Raw genomic sequence first — 9,307 nt, 5'->3', positions numbered from 1 at the left:
TGCCCTCAGCACATAGTTTCCAAGGTCTTGAAGGTACAAGGTTCTATGCTGTCCCTCCGGTTGGTCCCCTGCCAGGGCCAAGAGCAGGACAGGTGCTCAGGCTAAAAGTGATGTCTGATACTCATCACTTCCTAATCCTTCTTGTACCCCTTGGGAAGGAAAAGTTATTTAAGGTGGTTTTATGGTCTGGACCTTAAATGTCCCATAAAAGTCCATGTGTCGAAGGCTTCATCGAGAAGCCCTGGCACTAAGGTGAGGCTTAGAACCCTTTAGCAGGTGCAGCCTGATGGCAGGCAGTTGGGTTGTGTGGGTGCCCTTGAATGGGATATGGGGATCTTGGCCTTCCCTGCTGTCTCTGTTTCCTGGCTTGCAGGAAAGGGAACAGCTTCCTGTGCCACATGTGTCAGTCAGCTATGAAATACCCAGTTTGGGTGCTGAGCACAACAATATATCCTCAGAGCTGGGCCCCATAGCCAGCTTTCACAGGAAGAGGCTCACTCAAAACTATCAAGTGTTGAGCATCATTGGCGAGGTTGGCTTTAGTAAGGTCTTACTTGTTGAAGATCATGCTGCTGCCACATCAGCAGCCATAAAGGTGTTAGAGAAGGAGAAACTGGAATCTGCCTTCACTCTTACTGAGGTAGAGCTCTTAAAGGAGCTACAGCACCCCAAAGTCATCCAACTTCCGGAGGTCTTTGAAATCCATAAACTATACCTTATAAAAGAACATGACAGTGCAGGAGACCTGAGGCAACATGTCTGGAAGGCCACCGATGTGCTGACAGAGGCGGTGGCCCAGAGATTATTTCTCCAGCTCACAGGTGTCATGCAACATTCTCATGGCCAGGGTTTTGTCCACAGAGACTTCAATCAAACCTGACAACATCTTACTGGACTACTAAGGTAATACCAAGATCACTGACTTTGGGTTGGGGAAGAAGTTTGTTCCCAGGCAGAACGTGACCTTGTGTGGCTGCACAGTAAGGTTTGCTGCCCCTGAAGGATTCTATTTGAGTTAGCTGTGGATCACACCTCTAAGAGAAGGCCAGGCTTCTGGTGCAGCAGATCAGGGTGGGCAGGTACTCCTGTCCTATCTTCTGACTTACAGATTTGTAATTTGAAAACTTCTCCCCCACAACCTCTCAATGCCACCAACACTAAAGTAGGTCTTGTGGCATTCGTGGCTCCCCTTGGATGTACCTTCTCCTAATCTTCCTCTTGAGCTACTCCCCAAGCAAGCACAGGAAGACTGCAATCCTGGCATCATGACTAGGACTGACCCACTAAAAGTCATCAAATCATAGAAACCCTGAGGCTCAGAAAGTTTGACCATCAGAAGGCCAATGTTTTTGCTCCCGAACACCAGGCTCACAAGGGGGTTAAGCTTAAAACCCAGGGTAAAGCCTTCAAATGAGGAGGTGGTGTCCTCATCCTCCCAAGATCCTGCACTCTCTCAGCTCTCATAGGGAGAAGGGCCAGAGAGCCTGCTGTTGCACTGAACCCTTCTTCCCTGGGATGAAGCCCCTAGGGCAGCAGGTTGCCAGACAATCCCAACCTCCCATTCCCATCTGCAAGACCCTCGTCCCTGCATAGACTGCCTAGCTCTGAAGCATCCTGGTCCACTCCTACACTACTTCATCTCCTGCCTGAAATGGAAGGCAGTCTGGAAGGCAGTGAAGAAGATAACTGGAGCCTGACTGCTGGCCCTTTGCTGGTCCTGCCTGCCAGCCTGGAAGAGACCCCGGGGTCACTCAAACAAGGTGGCATCAATTAGGTAGTGGACAGCAGAGACCCAGATGACCCAGCCAGGTAGGAGAGGTGGGTGGATTATCCAGTGGTGCTTCCTGTGTGTTTTCTGTGTCTTGATGATGGCATTCCTGATGACAGCATTTTCAACCGCCAAGTCATAACTTTAGGGAGGGGAGGGAGAGTCTCTGGTCAAAGGGAATAGTTTCAGATGGACACTAAGACCACAGCCAAACAATGTCTGTTATGTTATAAGTGTCCATTTCCCATTTTTCCCCTTGTACTTTCAGTGGAGATCCATGACAAACCACCCAGTCACAGATGGGTGTGGACTCCTGGTAAGGGAGGACTGGCCAGGCGTGCTTAACAGGCATTATGAGGGAGCCAGATAGCACACCCAAGCTGTGGTGTGCTGGACTCACCTGATCTAGCTGCCTCTGTCCGGCACAGAGAAGACAAGTCCAAAGTGCCACAGGCTTCTCTGACACTTGGAGCCACCTGGTGCCCACAAGGGCCTGGGACACTTCCCTCTGCCCCATCCTTGGTCCCTCTGTCTGCCAGGAGGAGGAAGCCGCAGTGTGTCACCTTGCAGCCCTTTGTCTAGTGGAGCTGGAGGAGAAAGGAGAAGGAAGGTTGGTTCTGCATCCCGAGGGAGGAGAGGTGGGTGTGCAGCCTCCGGAAGGTGGGACTCAAGAGCTGGGATCCAGCTGGAAGACGGAGGAGGGAAAGGCGATTTAACTAACTTGTATTCCACTGTCCAAACTGCATGGCTCTGGCCAAGGTCCGACTGCAGAACCCTCATCACCGAGCTCATCAACACAGGTGTTGTCAGACCCCAGCTTCTTGCCAAATGGTGGCTGGAGACTGCAGCTCTTCACCATATGGGTGTCTCCCTTTGGGCCTCCTGATGTGACTGCTCCCCTCTCAGGGACAGAGGGAATGAATGGTATGCTGCTTGGCTGGGCAGAGAACCTGCTGTATAATCTACAAGCTTCAACCTGAGGAAACACCAGAAAGGCTCCCACTTTTTCTTGATTTCTTCCAGAGGAACCAACCACAGTCGGGGACAACCCTTCGCGTCTGTCCTGACAGCACCATCCGAGGCTGGACAAGACCTGGGCCCGAAACGACTCGTGGCTCAGAAGCCCGAGTTCAAATGCTGGCTCTGTTGGTACTGGGTCATCCCGGCGGGTTTCATTTAATCTCTCTACGCCTCACTTCCTCGGTTGTCAATGTCTGCTCGCTCCTCATCCCCGGCACCGGGCGGCCAGGGCGACCCTGGTCACCATGGTGCCCGACGCCGAGCCTTCTGCGCTGCGGCCTGTGCGCTGCCCCGAGCCGCTGCCCGGGCTCCTCGCCTCTGTAACTGAGCTGCTCCACAGAGTCACTTCCGGGCATCACTTCCGAGGAGAGGCTGGAAACAGGCCCTCTTCTCGGCTCTTGCTCCGGCCCAGAGCGCCAGAGGAAGCGGCAGCAGGCAGTGACGCCACACCTGAGACCTCGCCACCAACGTGGGCTCCTCTGCTAACGGACGGACGTCAAAGGACGGATGCGTAAAGGACGGACGCTCAACGGACGCAGAGGACGGCAGCGCATGCGCAAATTGGGGCGCGAGGTGGGCGTTGAACGTCCATTTGTGTCACAGTCGGTGACCCCAACTCAGTCACCTTCTCCAGGATTTAGAAAGACGGCCTTGAGATAAACGAAAAAGATGACTTCTGGAGCCGTGTTTCTATGAGGGAATTATACTCTCCATGGCCTGTGTGAATCACAGGAAACAAAACAGAGCCAAGAAAATAGTAAGTAGAGAAAAGTCGACCCTAGAGTATCTCTGCATGGTTTTATAACACTATGGGTCTGACTTTCAAAAATCATTTTGCGGCAAAAATTTGCTGTTTTATTCCTCTTTTGAAGCCTACAACCAAATCAAATACATTTTTTTTCTTTTCTTTTCTATATTTTTTAATTTATTGAGACAGGGTTTCACTATGTAGTCTAGGCTGGGCTCAGAAATCACGGTGATCCTACTGCCCCAGCCGCTCGAATGCTGCGATTACAGGTGTGCTCCTCCACGCCTGGCGTGTTAGTTTTTGAGATCGGGTCTCACTATGTATTTTAAACTTGCGGTATACCTCAGGCTGGCTTTGACTCGTGGCGTTCTTTCCTCAGCCTCCCGGAGTGCTGGGGCTTACACACATTCAACATCATGGCTGGCTCAGAATACCTTTTAACAAGGCATTTTATATTCTTCCTGTAACCAAACCACACAAATTAAAAAGAGAATTAGAAGAAAATAATTTTGTTTAGACTAACGTTTAACGTAAACTTTAATGGTTGCCAGGCTTTTCAGAATTTTGGGACTAGGTATGAATAACAGATCTAAAAATTGCCTACTCAGACACAACCTAGTTTCTTTACTTCCAGAGCTCTGAATACACAAGTATTCTAAGTGAATTCAGTATATACAATGTATATTAATATATACAATGATGTATATATATATATATATATATATATATATAAAATGTAACCCCAAAAAGTACCTTCCAAAGCTAATCATTATATTATCTCCTATCATTCCTATTTTGATCAGCTTTTTATGGCTCTAACCAGGTACCTGAAATAAACAACTTAGGTGGAAGAGTTTATTTTGGTTCAGTTTCAGAGGCCAGGAATTCAAGTCTAGGTTGGGCAACATAGTGAGACTCAATCTGTTAAAAAAAAAGAGAAAAATCAATTGTAATTTTATGAGGATATACTATCTACAAATTAGCTGTATCTAATTTGTATTCTATTTCAATGATCAAGGGTCAGTCATGTGATCAGGTCTGTGGTAATAAATTAGACAATACATTGTCTTACCTATTAACATTGTACTTTATAGTCATCAATTATCTTCTAGGGTGGTGACTACAAGCTGTAAATCCAAAACTACTCACCCATACAAGTAACTTGTTTGTCCTCTTTCTTGTTTTGCTGCTAGGGATTAAACCCAGGGCCTCCTATATGCTACACACATGCTCTACTACTGAGCTACTCCCTCAGCTCTGCTTTAAATTTTAGATGAACTTGGTTGATCTGAGAATTAGGACATTTAAACAAAATACCTAAATGAGTTCCCTCCAGATAGGAAGATGTAATACAGAAAACAAAATAAATGCAAGCAACTTAAACAGTTCTGTCGTTCATTTCACATCTCATCTGATCCCTATTTCAGTGAGCAGAGTTCATTCCTCCAGGGACCCCAGTGTGTACATTTATCCATTTAATAAGACTTCCTTCTATGCTGGCACTGATAATTTCATATCCTAAATGCTTCTGGAAACATTCGCACAGATAGGGCCTGCATGCACTGTGGCCTTCTCCTAACTCGTCTGCCTCCATTTCTCCTTGTACCCCTTTATTCATCCCTAACATTTACAAATGCCTGCCTCCAATGCAAAAGTGACCACAGACCACTCTTTCAAGCATTAAAATCCAAGCATTGTAAGGTTACAAATAAGCCTTTAATAATCTCACCTCTGCCTTTCCATCTTTATTCTGTTCCTATTTGTGCCCTTTCTCTGGCATTTACCAAACTACTGGTGATGTTCTTCTCACGAATCCTATGTTTTTAGATAAGTACAGGTAGGCTGTGCCATTCTCTTCCTCTTGTGCCACTACTTTTCGTGTTTTCACACTTTGCTGCCCTCCGTCTCACTGACCTCAGTCTTTTAAGTCTCAGCTCCAGCATTCCCTCTAGAAATGCCATTCCCAACACCTTTGATTGACACTCTTAAAACCCCAGTGCCTGGCACTTAGAGGAAATCAGTCAATGATTGTTGAATAAAACAAACAAAGACTACTTATGCAAAAATGTTTTAAAAATTGCTTCTTCTAGTCCAGGAGAAAGAGAAATGTACAGAAATACTTTCTGGTTCAAGTGCTAAAGATGCAGTAGAAAAGTTGATGAAATACTAAGGTAGCTTTGAGGAGAAAGGCCCTTGTTTCTGTAAGGAAAGATAGCTGTAATTGAAGACTTCACACAGCCAACTAAGTGTGAAAAGAAAAATCAAAATTTGTTAGAATAGTGAAAACATTTCATATATAAGGAACAGGATATTCACAAATAAAGGTGTGAAAAGTAACAGTAATTTTGAGAACTATTAAGGGTGAAAAATAGTCTTCGCAGATTGTTTAAAGTTACTATTATGAGATACCTAATAGTGTGCAGAGTGGATTTATGGTTCTGTGGTACTTTTAAATTTTGTTTCTGAGGTTTGTTGATTTACACTAAGTGCATGAAGTTGCGGATGAATCTTTGAGATCTTTGTGTGCCTTGAACCTGGTGACACCTAGTGTCTCTCCAGGTGATTTGTCAAAGTCTTGGATAATTAGAAGCATTACCTAAAGAAATTAACGTTCATCTAAAAATTAGGCTTAATTTAAACTCTTACTTAGGGAAATAAAAATACAGTTAATATTAATTTTTATTTTTTACTTTCATAGACTATCCCATTAATATCTTATTCTAAGTAGCTTATTCTAGTAGTTTATTCTAACAACATACAGGTGTCCACAGAACCAGACCTAGGAGTGACATTAGAAGGAACAGAAAAGGCTCTATGGCAGTGAACATAACTGGCTCAGGTATGTACATTTTAAAAATTAAATTTCTGGCTTAATTGTTTTCTTTCCTTTAAGAATGTAGCACAGGCCAGATGAAAATAACTTTTGGACTAGCTTTTTAGAATCAAGAGATCAACAAAGATAAAATTGATGGTGATAGGTAAGACTATTACCTGACAAAATTGGCTGTAAATCAATGAGAATTGTGATGGCAAAATGTATGGGAAAGGTTTCACGACACAGAAATAGAGGCCGGCGCCGGAACCACTGAGCTAAATCCCCGGGCCATGACACAGAAATATAAAGAGCACAATTTTAAATTATTTTGTATAGTATACTGTAGAAATATTTACATGTAAATATATTTATTAAATAAATGTTATAATTGAATAGTTTACTTTTATTGACATGCCTAATAGTTAATATTTCTAAGTTAGACAAAACTCTCTTTTATAGATTTTTTTATTGGTATTATATATATATATATGAATAGATATATGAAGAATTTTTTGTAGTATGAATGGAAAATGAAATATATTAAAATTCATATATTTGTGTAATATGTGATTTTAAGTATGCAGGTGTGCACTGATTGATTATAAGTGCACTATCTTTCAATAATGTTTAATGTTTGCGTATTCAGGTTGATCAAAACTCCTTTATTGGTGGGGGGCTGCCTCCTTATGTCTGCACCCATGTATTATTTTATAGTAGATAATGTTCAGATTGTGCAATTAATTTCACAGAGTGAGAAATTTCATGGTGTTATCCAACAAGGTCTCCCTGAGCAAGGCACACAAAAGCTAATACAGTACTGTGGCGTCGGATTTTTGCAAAAAGAAGAGGCTTTTTCATGCTGTGACCAGCAGTGGGGCAGGAGCTTTCAGCTCAAATCTCCTAGACATTTGTTTTTGTTTTTTGGTACCAGGGATGGAACTCTGGACCTTCCCCTTGTGAGGTGGGGGGAGGAACCACTGAGCTAAATCCCTGGCCCTCTCCCAGACATTTGATAGTGGCAGATTTCCTAGCTGGGAGAGGGGAGAAGTCACCTGTGTGTCCGTGGATGCTTGGATGGGAGCCTCTTCCAGGTAACAGCTTCCTGTTTGGGGGCTGCTGTATTCTCCCCGGGGCTGTCAGTTTGGAACATCACTGTCCAGATAATCTGGATTCTGCTCCTGTGCTTTCCTGAGGAATCCTCAGTGGAAGGTCTGGAGGCTTTTCCTGAAAAAAGGCTACTAAAGAATTTGTTATTTAAAGAACATATATCCTGATGTGTTTAGGCTGTAGCTAATTTTATTAATTTCTATCATGCATTTTAGGATTTTAGATTGTGGCTCTTGTGCAAAAGTTCTTTCTTTCTCTTCTCATTGTCATTTCCTAATACGATTATTGGTTTGTACAGCTGGCCACCTGGAGCTCAGATACAGGCCTAAAGCAGAACTTAAAAGAAAATCAGTCTAGCTGAAAGCAGTCCAGCAGCTCCCCACTCAGATTCTGCCCCGCTTTCTCTTAACTACTGGTTACTCAGAAACCTGTCTTCCTTCAAGGCTGACACCTGTCCACCCCACTATACTAATAGGGTAGACAGTACATTCGTATAAATGAAGTCTTTGCAACCTGTCAAGAACTGTATGTCCTCAAAAGATACAGGTGAGATTGGCAGTTGTGTCCTGTGAACAAAGTTCATGAAGCCCTACTCTCAAAAGATTCACAGGGAACAAAACTGTTAGCATGTGAGATATGACTAACTTGCTGTTTGTCTGCTTAAGTAACTTCACTTGCATCCCACCTTCACTTTCATGTCACTAGAAAGAGCCCCCCATTCAGAAAATATATAAAAACCAGAACATTTCCTTGTCCAGCGCCAAGCACTTTGGACCGGAGTTCAGCTGAGTCAGGTGTATACCTAATAAATCCTGATTTGCCTTTGGTCTCTTTTGTCCTTCTGGGATCCTGCCATAGGCCAGAGCAAAGATCTTGGGGTTGCCATGCAGTGGATCCTTTTGGGGGACTTTCATTGCTTCCTCTCACACCTTTAAAAACCCCACATTGCAGAGGACAACTCACATATATTTCTGCATAAGGCCTGGAAAATACAGATGAGATCCCTATTTTATGAGCTGGGTCCCCCCTTCTCCAACACAAGTAGACTTCTTAGCTCGATAGTAGTCACATCTCTGACATTCTCTCCTTTTCTAATTAGTTTCTCATAGTTTATGTCCAGTGTCTCTAATTCTGTTACACTTTTGGTCCAAAAGGGTATTCGTCTTATTTTTATTGGTTTCATGTGATTTAATTTAAAATATTCTGCTTCTCATTACTATGTGTTTGGAGCACAGAGCATTGAAAAAATAAATTTATAATCTCTTAGTCTGCTGAATTTTTCTTTGAATAAAAAAGGGAATTCTAAAAGGTATCATTATAATTCATTGATACATAATGTTCTGTTTAACTGAAAATGTTCATTTTAAAAATTTGTGATGCAGAGAGCCCAGCTAGTGGACGGAGAGGGTCTCCTCAGTGTGGAGTGGGGCACCCTCCTGCCCATGCCCCACCCCCAGTGCCCAGCTTAGCCGTGCAGGCACCGGCAGCACCCCCCTTCCCTGCCTCCACTTCTTTCCTCCTGGCTGTGCTGGTACATGTTTGCACAGTACAGAGGCACAGGGAATCATAAAGGCCATTGTCCTGAGCTCCAGAAGATACAGCAGAGGTGAACAACAGAAAGAGGGCCACTCTCAGGCTCCTTGATGAAAATTGAAGCCCACTGGAAAAATGAAGAGAATCTCTGCAATAAAGGCTCACCAGACCACCGTACTTGGTAAGTTGGAGGGATCATCGCCTCCCATCAGAACCTGGACTATCTTCAGGGGAAAGGCAGTTGAAACCTGCAGTAGAACCTTGCAGAGTTCAACCCTGCAAGAAGACAGGGAGCTCAACTTGGGACTTGTAGCCA

At 44.0% G+C, this 9,307-nt stretch overlaps 1 long non-coding RNA gene across 1 annotated transcript in view; it reads left to right on the top strand.

Moving 5' to 3' along the window:
• Positions 1-3,319: 3,319 nt before the first annotated feature.
• The window catches only part of LOC101711614 (uncharacterized), a 145,419-nt gene continuing 139,431 nt past the window's right edge, over positions 3,320-9,307 (top strand). Inside the window, exons 1-2 of the long non-coding RNA XR_001184529.3 lie at positions 3,320-3,545; positions 6,298-6,375. This is a non-coding gene — a long non-coding RNA (uncharacterized LOC101711614). The remainder of the gene's footprint in view (positions 3,546-6,297; positions 6,376-9,307) is intronic.

This window comes from Heterocephalus glaber, unplaced genomic scaffold, assembly GCF_053883595.1.
Source record: "Heterocephalus glaber isolate CG9 unplaced genomic scaffold, H.glaber_assembly_v1.0 deba00000738, whole genome shotgun sequence".
NCBI classification, from domain to species: Eukaryota; Metazoa; Chordata; class Mammalia; order Rodentia; family Bathyergidae; genus Heterocephalus; species Heterocephalus glaber.
The sequence above is the reverse complement of the archived record's forward strand: the minus strand, read 5'-3'. Positions and strand labels throughout refer to the sequence as shown.